This window comes from Humulus lupulus, chromosome 5 (genome assembly GCF_963169125.1).
Source record: "Humulus lupulus chromosome 5, drHumLupu1.1, whole genome shotgun sequence".
NCBI classification, from domain to species: domain Eukaryota; kingdom Viridiplantae; phylum Streptophyta; class Magnoliopsida; order Rosales; family Cannabaceae; genus Humulus; species Humulus lupulus.
Window position 1 is genome coordinate 49,276,068 of NC_084797.1, and position 11,908 is coordinate 49,287,975.

The 11,908-nt window shown below is 35.4% G+C and overlaps 1 long non-coding RNA gene across 1 annotated transcript; it reads left to right on the plus strand.

Annotated features, from left to right (window-relative positions):
• Positions 1-4,528: 4,528 nt before the first annotated feature.
• On the plus strand, positions 4,529-8,579 carry LOC133780396 (uncharacterized). The gene is made up of 3 exons (XR_009869285.1): positions 4,529-4,643; positions 8,028-8,164; positions 8,519-8,579. It is a non-coding gene; the product is annotated as an uncharacterized LOC133780396 (long non-coding RNA).
• Positions 8,580-11,908: the final 3,329 nt, after the last annotated feature.

Consider the following 11,908-nt stretch of genomic DNA (forward strand, 5'->3'; position numbering starts at 1 on the left):
ATATGCTCTGTATTATTTGATTCGTGAGCCACTCATTCATATATCTCGTTAGGAATGATAGAAAAACTAGACAAACCTTGTGAAAGATTTAGAATTAGGTTTGTAACTGAGTTGCCTTCGGGCAAAGTAGTTCTATCATCACGGATAGTAAGAGGCGTACCGATCAAGATTAAGGGCATAGAACTAGAAGGAGACTTGATAGAACTGGAGATCAAGGACTTTGACATGATACTAGGCATGAACTGGCTGGCACGGCATGGCGCAACCATCGACTGCAAACGCAAGAAAGTGACGTTCGATACTCCTGACGGCCAGAAACTATGCTTCATGGGACAAGCTTCAGGACTATAAACCCCACTGGTATCATCTCTAAAATATCAAAGGATGATGGAAAAAGGATGTTAAACATTCTTAGCCAGCATCACAGATGTGGTAAAGGAAACACCGCTTAAGGTTGGAGACATCCCAGAGGTATTTCCCGATGACTTGCCGGGGTTGCCGCCAACTCGGGAAATTTACTTCACAATAGAATTGATACTTAGCTACTTGTAGGTGCTCGAAACGCAGAGCGTTACAATACCCACAATTTATAAGAGTTTCGTCCTGAAACTTAAAACAAGTTGGGATATAATTCTTTCATCTTGGCTTTAGTCTCTGTTGAAGGTAAGAACTCGTCAACGATATAAGGTCAGAAAACTCAAATTAGATTGTGAAAGATCGCTAAGAATAAGATGGAAAGAACTTGAAAGAGAAGAAAATGCAGAGCTACAATGGAGCAAAGGTCATATATTAATTAATTGTCTATCCATACAATCAATTTTCCAACCCTTTAACCTGAGGATTCAAGGCCTATTTATAGGTGGGCTCTATTGGCCCCTGATACAAGCAAGTCCCAGGGGACAGGGACGTACACAGGTACATTGCTAGAGTAGTGGCTCAGGGCGTAGTGGTGTCTACCCTGACAATGCCAGAGTAGTGGCTCAGGACATAGTACTGTCACCTTTGGTATATGGTCGGGGGTGCTCAGGTAGTGCCTCCACTCTCTGTACAAGTTCGTACTGCCACTTCTCGTTAGACGCGGATGTTAGGGCCAAACCTCTATCCTCATCCCATATTAGTACACGTACCTTGTACCTTATGGTTGTTCTCACATTTCCAACATACGCCTTTGCCTTAATGTTCTTTATATACTTCTAAGTGTAGAGGAGCATGTGAGTTATGATGAGTGACTTACCTAGTCATCCTCATCAATTCTAGCTTGGCACCCAATGACGATTTGAAATACCCACTTAGTATTTCCAAGTGTTCCTCGTACGCATATTGAGCAGGTGTTGGTGTGCCTCGCTGGTGGCACCTACTTCTAGAAGTTAACTAGGGCCTCTTCAGCGTGGTACAGGGTGCTTGAGACGAGACAAGGTGCACGCGGGAAGCCTAGAAAAGAGCCTCGCATAGCGAGAGGGTTCAGGGTCCTTAGAGTGTCTCACATAGCGAGGCAGCCCTTTAGGACCTATGTTTGGATGCACGCGTGTGTGCATGCGGGACACGAGTGGCCTAGCGAGGCTGCACCCCATGTGATCATTCGGAGGCGGGACACGATGTCTTGCATAGACAAGGTGTGCATAGGAGGCAAGCTGAGAGCCTCGCATAGCGAGGGTGCCTCGTGTAGCGAGGGTGGTGCCTCGGGGTACTCGTGTTCAGGTGCTTAAGTGTGCGTGGGAGGCCAGCCGAGAGCCTCGCATAGCGAGGGTGGCGGCTCGAGGTACCCGTGTCTGGGTGCTTATGTGCACATGGGAGGCCAGCTGAGACCCTCGCATAGTGAGGGTGCCTCGCATAGTGATGGTGGTTCTCTTGGCCTAACGACTTCCATGCCAAGTGAGGCCCTCACCTCTTCATGCATGCGGAAGGTAGCCCAGCAGGTAGGTGCGCGTCAATCCTAGACGAGTTAGGCCTTGCTATGCAAGGCCTTTCCCTCGCACTACACCAAACACCCATTACCATAACACATGATTATAATACTATTTGAAAAGAGTTATTGTATATATAAAGTCATTGAGTAAAGTCACACGCGCGGCAAATTAAAAATAAAGCGCCAAGTGAAAAAAAAGAGGCAAATTTTTCTCATTTTCACTATCTCGGTCCGAAGTCTTTTCTCTTTCTCATTTTCCCTTTTTCCCCTTCTCCTTCTCGTCTCTCTCTTCCCTACGCCCTAGCCGCACTCCCGTAACCACCATCATCCTCAGCTCCGACCACCTAACCACCATCCTCACAACCGTTTTTCTCCGAGCCAAGCTCCAAATCTCAGGCACCCGTGAACCCAACCCCCGAACCAAGTGACCCCAGGTGAGAGCCCACCTATGCATGCCTTCGACCCAGTGCGACTTCCATTCGCGGGCCACCACCAAGCTTACGCCGTTGAGGAGAAGATGAAAGGTTCTTTTCATTTTCCTTACGACGTTTTATTTTTCTTTTTTGTGGAAAATATTGGTATTCTGCTCAAGTATGTATTCACTGCATTAGATGTCAACCGATGGTTCCATAAGTAGTTTTCTACCCTTGAGCCTTTTACATTCCTAAAACTGTGTAGGCTTATCCAGCATTTTTATCCTCAACCAAGGCTATCATGCAATGCATCATTTGTTAGCATCAGATGAATATGCATTTGGATCCCTAGTTTGTGTTGCTTCTGCTCTTGCTTTTCGGGGTTGATTTCCTTCATTGTTTTGGCCTTGAGCTCATTGGGTAGTTTACTTCACTGGGTTTTGATTGTACGCAGACACAAATTCTCACTCAAGTAGAAAGTGCTTCTATATTTTACTAATGCTTGTAGTGTGTCATCTATGAGCAGCCCCGTGAGGCTGAAATTTCTGTACAGGGGAAATTGGTAGATCCCTAGCGCAAAAAGAGCAAAGGTTGGTATTTCTTTGGAGTTTTAAAAACTTGAACGATGGTGTGCTCAAATTTGTTGTGGAAGTGAGAAAAGCACTATGCAAAAACCAGAACTCTGGCTAGTATGTGACATTATTTGATTAATTGAGCTGGGAGTAGAAACAAAACGTTGTCGTTGGTGATAATAATGGTTTAAATTTTGTGTGATTAGTATTTATTTTAATTTTATTGAGAAAGTAATTTGATCACTGCTATTTTTCTAGTTGCCTCTGCTTCTTTGATGGGAATGTTGGCTCTGCTACTAATGTCGTCTTTATTTTTTTCTGCAAGTGATTTAGGTCAAGTTCTTTCGAAAAATATTTATATCTTCGTTATTTTATTTTTTGCTGTAAACTGTAAGCAGTTTTATCTTCAATAACAACTTAAGTCTGAGATGTATGCCAAAGCATTTTTATACAATTGAGAAATACTTAATCTAATGTGCAACTTTAACTTGTAAGATTTCACCTACAAATAAGTAAATAAAAATTGTATTGAGGGCTGAGGCAATTGCTTTATGCGTTTTGATACTTATCTTCGTGGTGCTTTATATATTTTACTCAAGAATAAGTATACTCAGTTCTATTATTTGTGTGTTACTGCAGGCTGCAAGTTTGGATTCTATCACTTCACTCGTTAAGAATGACTTGATAACTATTGAAACACTGGAAAGAATAAATTACCTTCTTGTCAGCAATAATTAATTGATTTATGTTCTTATATCTGGTTTTCTGTAATTTAAGTCAAAGAGATGGAAATGTATCTGACCACTACAGATAATGTCATTCGAGCTAGAGGTAAGTTGAAGTTGAATTCATTAAAATTTAACAAAGATTTAGATTTTTGTTTAAATGGTGTTCACTCCACAACTATTACAAAGTTGGAAACATAGTGGTCACATTTTGTATTGCATAGTGATTTTGGTTAATATGGCCCCATAGATTCTACTTTTAGTTTAGACTATACTAGTGAATTTTTACTCTAAACTTTAAAAGTTCATTCTTCTTACTGTTTTGGAAACTGCTGTTCTGTTTGTGCTTCTTTTTGAGTAGCATTGTTATTTTTCCTTGGAATATCTGCATTGTACAACAGGTGCTTCAATTTATTCCTGGCAGTTAACCACTTTCTTTCTTTTTTCCCATAAGTTTTTATCTATTTAATTTAATCTGAAAATCTCATAGATTATGTCCTCATCTTCAGGTACCCTTCTTCTTGCGGAAGTTCTTGGACGTCTTGCTTCAAAGACACTAGGCAGTGCTATCATTCATAGCTTAATTGGATTCTTCACAGATAGGCTGGTGAGTTAGTGCTCTTTCCCCTATGCAATTTGTTTGTTTTAAGTCGGTTTGATGGTGAAGCACATTGTCACAAGAGCTAATTCTTTGATTAAACTCTTAACTTTTGCTGTTAATGTATTATTTTGTAATGATATTAGGCAGATTGGAGAGCATTACGTGGGGCTCTTGTTGGGTGCTTAGCATTACTGAGGAGAAAAAGTGATGTTGGTGTAGTCTCTTCCACTGATGCAAAAGCAGTTGCTGGGGTGTACTTAAAGACCCTATAGGTGCAGTCTTTAATCAAGAAAAAAAAAAGAACTACTTGCCTTCATGTATAGCCACTGCCCTTTTACAAAATTTAACGTCAAAGCATTGTTGCAGCTTTGTTTTCAGCTTCTGGAATGCGTCTTACAATGCTATCCCAATGAGGTTGCTTCCTTGGTATTCTTTCCAAACTCACTCGTTTTTAATATGTTTAATCGTTCGTTTCTTCTAGTGATATTTGATAAATTTCCAGCTGCCTTCCTTTTTATTTTTTTACTTGTCAATTAAATCAATTTTCCTTTGCACGTTTGGCTAACTTTAGATGATAATTAGGCAACACAATTGTTTTTTGGTTTTGATGCTTGTTACTAATTTTCAATGTTCATGAAATTTCTAGCATTAATCTCTGAAGGTATTTATATATTAAAATGGTCTCTTTTTACAGCTACAAAATATATATTTTATTGCCTTATGTAATAATATGAAGATATTGTCATTTTTTTTTTGTTAGTTTTCACTTTCTTTGCATGCTTATTTACCCTGTGATGGAAAATCTAATTTTCAGAAGCAGTTTCATGGTTTTGCATTATAAGAAAAATAATAAAGAAAATGTAGTATTTGTTTTAAATGGGCTTGGTGATTGGCTAATTTATTTCTGTCATTGATTTGATATCATTGACAGTTATAGGATGAATTCAATCAGTATTAGAGCCTTGACGATAATGCAAGTGATAAAACTTCAATTCACGGGCACTTAAACAGATGCTTAGAATAATATGATCTTTCTTATTTTTGAAATTATACTGTGCATTTGGCTTGATTCCTCATTCGTTCTGTTTGGGTAGGTTCATTGGGACTACAGGAGCTTTAGTGGGTAAGGAGAGACTTTGATTTGATTAATGTTATAATCTTCTCAAAATTTCAACATTATTAAATATGGTTATCTGGATCAGGACATAATTGTAGAGTCCAAGAACTTTACTTAGCTAATTGTTTAGTAGTATTATAGTATGTTTAGTGTTATCATTGTTACTTTGGATTTTTGGTTCAGACCGGGAGTTATTTGGACACTCATAGTAGTACTTATAGATTTTCTAAGTTTAACCTATAGTTTAAGAATATTAAGTATAACCTAAGGTTTGATTAATGTGTCTGATATTAAGGATTATATTATTATATTATAAGGTTTAGACATCAACCAATAGGATTTTAAGCACATGTTTTGAATGGTAATTAAGGATTAAGTATTTTTGAGGACTAAATTAAATAAGGGTAAAAGTTTGAATGTATAGGGTCAGTCAGCAGCTTTGAGCACGTTGAGGGCTTAGTCAAGGCTGTTTACTCCATTCAAACTCAGCTAAAAATGTGTAAATTCGTGTTTAAATATTCAGCGTATGCCGATATATCGCAGCTATAGGGGGCGATATATCGCAGCACGTAGATACGGAAAACACGAATCGATGCACGGTCGCCTCGGGAACAAAGGTCCAGGTGATATATCGCCTATAGGGGGCGATATATCGCCTCCACCAGCATGAATTCAAATACATTTGAATTCTTTTCCCTTCAGCCATTCAAACTCCTTCAACAGTCCAGCATCTTCTGAACGAGTCTTCAGCCTCTGCTGAACGATTATTCAAATGATTTTCACCTAAAAAGCCATTATTTTTATTCAAGTAAAATCAAGATATTTTCATTCCCAAACTCTATAAATAGGACCTAGTACCCATCCATTATTCACCATTTGCTCTAAGTTCAGAGGCTGCTAGTGTTAAGTGAGTGTGAGAGTGTAAACACTTGGTTTGGGGAAAAACTATAAGCTTAAACATCATAAGCTTATCAAACACTTTGGGAAGTGAGTTCTATAGTATTTCGGTGAAGGTTAGATTGATCTTGCAATCTTTGAGGTAAACCCAAAACTCTAGTTCTTTTCTGTATTTTTATGTTATTTCCTTTCTCAAAACCTTCTACTCAGTCCCCTAACCTTATTCTTATTTTGGTTAGGGAATCCAAGCTTTTAAGCATATAAGTCGGTAAGTATGTTTTCTATGGTTTAGTCTTTCCATCTCTTTCATTTCATCTCCTTTCTTTAGACTTACTCTTTCTTATGGTTTTAGGAGTGTTCCAACAATCCCAACTCAGTCCATAATCTCGGTAACTTTGGTAAGGAAATAGGCTAGAATCAACATGTTATGTGCTTATGTTATCTATATGTTTTATGTTATTAAAAGTGTTATGATATGTATATGTGTATGTTTGTAGGCTTGGGCATATGACCCATATGACTAACAAGACCCCAAATGGGTTATGGGCATATGACCTACTTAGCTAGTAGGACCCCACTAATCCCATGGGCATATGCTTGTTTAGTCTATGGAACCCCAAGTAATAATGGCCATTATAATAAGTGTATGTTATATGTATTATGTTAAGTCTTTATGTTTTCTTATGAAATTATGTATGTGACTTGGTGTTAGATTTTCCTTACTGGGCATTAGGCTCACTCCTTTCTGTTTATGTGCAGGAAAATAAGTTTAGAGGCGGAAAGATTCGTGACGCTTCGAGAATGTGTATCGATGATGAATGGAGTCAAGGGGCCGAGCGTTATTCGATTCGAGGATATAGTCTCCTTTTATGTTTTTATGGTTTTTATGTGTATTTTCCGCATTATTATGTAATGTCTTTTATTTTAAATCTTGTTTTGTTTTAAAGACAATGGGATCCCAAAATCCTTCTTAGTATTCTGTTTATTTGTAAATAACTCTTATTTTCAAGTTACTCAATAAATTATGGTATTTTCGTAAAAATGTAAGTTTTATGTATAGTTTCGATAATGGTCCAATTAGTCTAGATTAGTGGGTCATTACAATTATTTTGAGAAATTTTGGCAGTGGCATATCTTGAAAATTGTTATTGCTATTCCAATTTTGGTCAACACTTTTTGTGTTTTCTTTGCACTATGTTATATGCTGAAGGAACACAAGTCAATAGATTTTTGTAATAAAAATGATCTCTGGATAAGAATTGCAGTGTTTACTTTCACCTTGGTTATTAGCATAATCTGAACATGGTTTTTATAACATTGATCATTCATTCAATGTATGTTAATGCAATAGAGTGGCTTAAACAGATGCCAAGTTCTTTGTCATAGGTTAAAGGGTTCTGTGAAGGATTAATATGCAACCGGCTGTCCATTCCAGATCATCTGCCAATGGATTTGGCCGTCGCAGAGGTGAAAGAGATGTGGGGACCAGGCTGGAGAACAGGTCACAGAGTGGGAAGTCAAATTCCAATGTGAAAAATGGATCCATAGATTCTGGAATATTTCATGCAGCATGCGAAAAAGATTTTGGTAGGTTTCACTTTTTCTATTTTTGTTGAGGAGCTTATGTTTTACAGGTTTCAACCTTTTTTATTTATTAAAGATCCAATCTTTAATATCTTAGTCTTCATTGAGTATTTTGCATTTTTTCTGGCGTTTAGTATTACTTTAGTTAGCTGACAGTTCTAATCCTGTATTTTAGATGAGCTTTATCACATTCACCTGTTTGTTACATTCAGGAATTATATTGAAGATGGCTCGCTTGACAAAAGATGGTAGCTCTCGAGGACAAAAGTCTCCTGCAGAGTGAGTTAGCAAGCCTCCCGCAAAGACATTGATTATACCTTCTAAAGAACTTGTGCAAGTTATAGCAAAGGTTTTGCAATATTTATGTTCTGTTCTTATTTCTGATTTCAATTTGTTGCATATATTTTAAAAAGTAACACTGCTTATGGTTTTTGTTTGAGTTATGTTATTGTTTTGTTATTACTGTAACTAATAACAAAACTATTGCTACTATATTACACTAATGCCTTGCTTGGTAAAATTTTTGGTTTCAAAAGTGAATAAAGGGTGGAGATCTTATCAAGATGTTACTTCAGAAAATCTTCACAATTATTTTGAATATTGAAATAGAAATGTTTACGGGCAATAGCTTAATAGGTAGCTACATTAGATATTACATAATTGGATAGAGTATGCTGATGCAGTGGTAATTCAACTTTGACAGGATGTTTCTGTTACAAGTGAGGGGTTTTTAGATGAGGCTCAGTGTGAAAAACAGCAAGAACAATTTTGGAGCTTAGAAATGTATGGAGTATGACTGTAACTAGGGAAAGCTGTAGAAATATACATGTCACTGATAATTACACTAATTTTTATAGTTTTATAATTACTGATATTTTCTAAACTTTCTAGTTCTCTGATTTAGCACCACGCAATAGTGCATGTGAAGGTAGTTCATATGATTGTGTTTATGGTTTGTCTTTATTATTATTATTATTGCTGTTGTTGTTTTTCGTACTCCATTTCTTGAATCCCACTGCTACTCAATTAATTACAATACCTTGCTCGTTATTGTTCATGGCTATAAAGCCTTCACTTCTGGAGATTATTAATACATACCGTCTGTCCAAATATTTTCTCTTTTTCATGGTATCCTTGCCCTTCTTGTAATGCTTTAGACAATACTTGGTGATTGGCTCTGCTTTGAACTTGTCAAGTGAGATGCATAAATAATGTTGTTTCTTTTTTTTTTAGACTTTCTAAAGTTATAATTAATTTTCTGACATTTTTAATTAGTTTCTTCTTGTTTGAAGTATATTTCAATATTTGTAATTGTAAGGGGCAATTCATCTAAATACTAGCATGCTTCTTTAATTTTATGTTGTTTATTACAGTCCTCTTTTTTTGTGCAGTCCCTGAGAAACCTGTAATTATTTCAATATATTGTCAACATTCTTGAAAGTGATTTTGTACCGTGCAATAGTGCATATGAAGGTAGTTCATATGATTGTATGTATGGTTTTATGGATTTAACTCCATGGCTACATTCTTAAGCTGTAAATCACTGTTGTTTGCAGGTCTCATGAGCTGGGCGCATTTGAAAGAGTCTTTGCTTAACATGCTTTTGGTACATGGATTTCAGGTGATTGGTCTTGCTCTTTATGAACTTATCTATATACCTGTTAATAAGTAACACTGTCTTTCAAAGTTTAACCTGTTGTATGTAAAGAGACCCCTGTACTCTATTTTATGCGATTGCTTTAGACCCCCATAACTGCTCTTTGTAGTTCTTTTTTAAATTTTGTAGGATGACTGAGAAGATAAAGTATTACTCTTCTTGCTAAACGTATTGGTTTTAAAGAAAAGATTCTGATTATATAATTATGTAGAGAATGGTTTTTCAAACGAAAATTTGTTTGCTGCTGACTTTCCTTCTCCAGATAATCCCAGTTGTTTATTTGAACATGGAAAAGTTTTGAACTCTAGTCATCTGATAAGCCATTCTAAATTGTTTAATATTGTGATTCAACCAATTTTAAGGTCCTTAACCATAATTGCTTAATATGGTTTTTTTTTCTGGGTTATTGATCTCTTATGTAATTGAAGTTAAATTTATTGCCTCTGACCTTATATTTATGTGAATTTCCCTTTATTAATGCAGCATTTTGATTCATATCTTGTTAATGAATTTTCATAATTTAATCCGATAAAAATCAATTTTTTAGTTGGAGTATATACTGCTTTTATTCATGTTGTTTCTGATAGTTTTAGTAAATTCTCTTACATGGTTAAATTGTGTCTACTGACTGCATAGTCAATGCATTACTTCATAAGACCACTCAAGATAGTTTTATATGTAGTTAAGGAGTCTAATTAGTTAGCATCAGGATTAGGACTCCTAGTGAGACTAATTAGGCTCTTGGGCTTTCATTAAAATTTTCAACCTTTATTTTTAATACTTGTGCTCTGTAACTGTAAATTTTCTATATATAGGGAGCTTTGGAAGACGAACTATCCGCAGCAGCGAGCCAGCAAAAACCATAGACATAGTATTAAGATGGTAAGCTAAAGCTTTACTACATATTTTGAGTTCTTTCTTCTTTGAATTAAATCTGGTATTTTTATATGTATATATATTTATATATGTATATTCTACCTAAAGACCCCTTTTTTTGTGTTCAATCTTTTCTAACTGGTTTGTTGAATTAATTCGAGTTCTGTAGCTATTACAAAAACATCTGATTATTGAGACAATATTATTATTTTATAGAAGTAAATATTCAATTAGGTTTAAATTACATAATTATTATGTTTGTTAAAGGTGCCTTTATTTAAAGTGCAATACCGATAAAATGGATATTTGGGAGACTTTTTGATGTTCCATCTGGCCATTCCTCACTGTTAAATATAGCTGCTAGTATCATGCTTGTTTATTAAATCATTTTTTGTGAGTAGTGCCTTTTTGTTGATTTAAATCCTTAATTTGTTTTGGTTAATGATGGCTCTTTATCTATTGTGGTACAGGCGCAAATGCGAGATTTGGCAGGGTTTTTCGAGACAAAACAATGGCTCTTGTCTCTAAAATCAAATCATCGTATGAATTGGATCGGCTTTGCTGTTGCTCATCATTTAAACTCAAAGTACGAATTTGACCTTATTTATTGATCCTTTATTTATATATATTTATATATTTATCTTTCTAGTGGCCATCATTTACAGTGACAAACCTAAATTGTTTTTCTTGTTGGTCCCACTTACTAATGTTACTCAAATACTTAATGTTTGATATAAACAACCAAGAAGTTTCCAAACTTATGTTAATTTGGATGCCATACTTGATGCCCTGATGCCCTGATGGTTACTTATGTTCTTAATAATAAAATGACTTTTTTTTTTACAATGTGCAGGTATATTGAGATGATTTCTTTGGAGCAATTTTTGACAACATTTGTAGTTGAGGCCTTTAGAATGGAAGAATGTATTTCACTAATTTTTGTATACATTTCTTATTTTGTATTTAGTGATAAAGGAATCTGAATTGGGCATAAATTATGTTGTAATATGATTTCTTAAGCCTAGACTAGTAGACTAAATATTGTAATTATTTGAGTAATTAATAAAAATCTATTTATGTTACCTTATTTGGTTTCAATTTTTATATTTTTTTTCCTAGTTTTGTGTAAGTAAAAAAAGATTATGTTTCTCTAAGCTAATATAACACGTGTTATACTAAAGTGTAGGATAACACAAAAAAAATGTTATACTAAAGTGTAGTATAACACAAAAAAAGTGTTATACTAAAGTGTAGTATAACACAAAAAAAGTGTTATAGTATCGACTATAAATAACATAATTCAACACTTATCTATATATTAAAATAACACAGAAATTGTGTTATCGTTGACAGTACAATAACACATCTGTATAATACTGATAAAGTGTTATGTAAAGTACCCTGACCTACGATAACATAGTCTGTCTTAACACATCAGAAAGTAATATCGTAGGTTTTGATAACACATTTTTGGTGTTATTAAAAACATTTTTTCTTGTAGTGTCGTAAGGCCTTTGTGCGAGTGTAAACTTTAGGTTACCTCATTCCCATACCACCTAG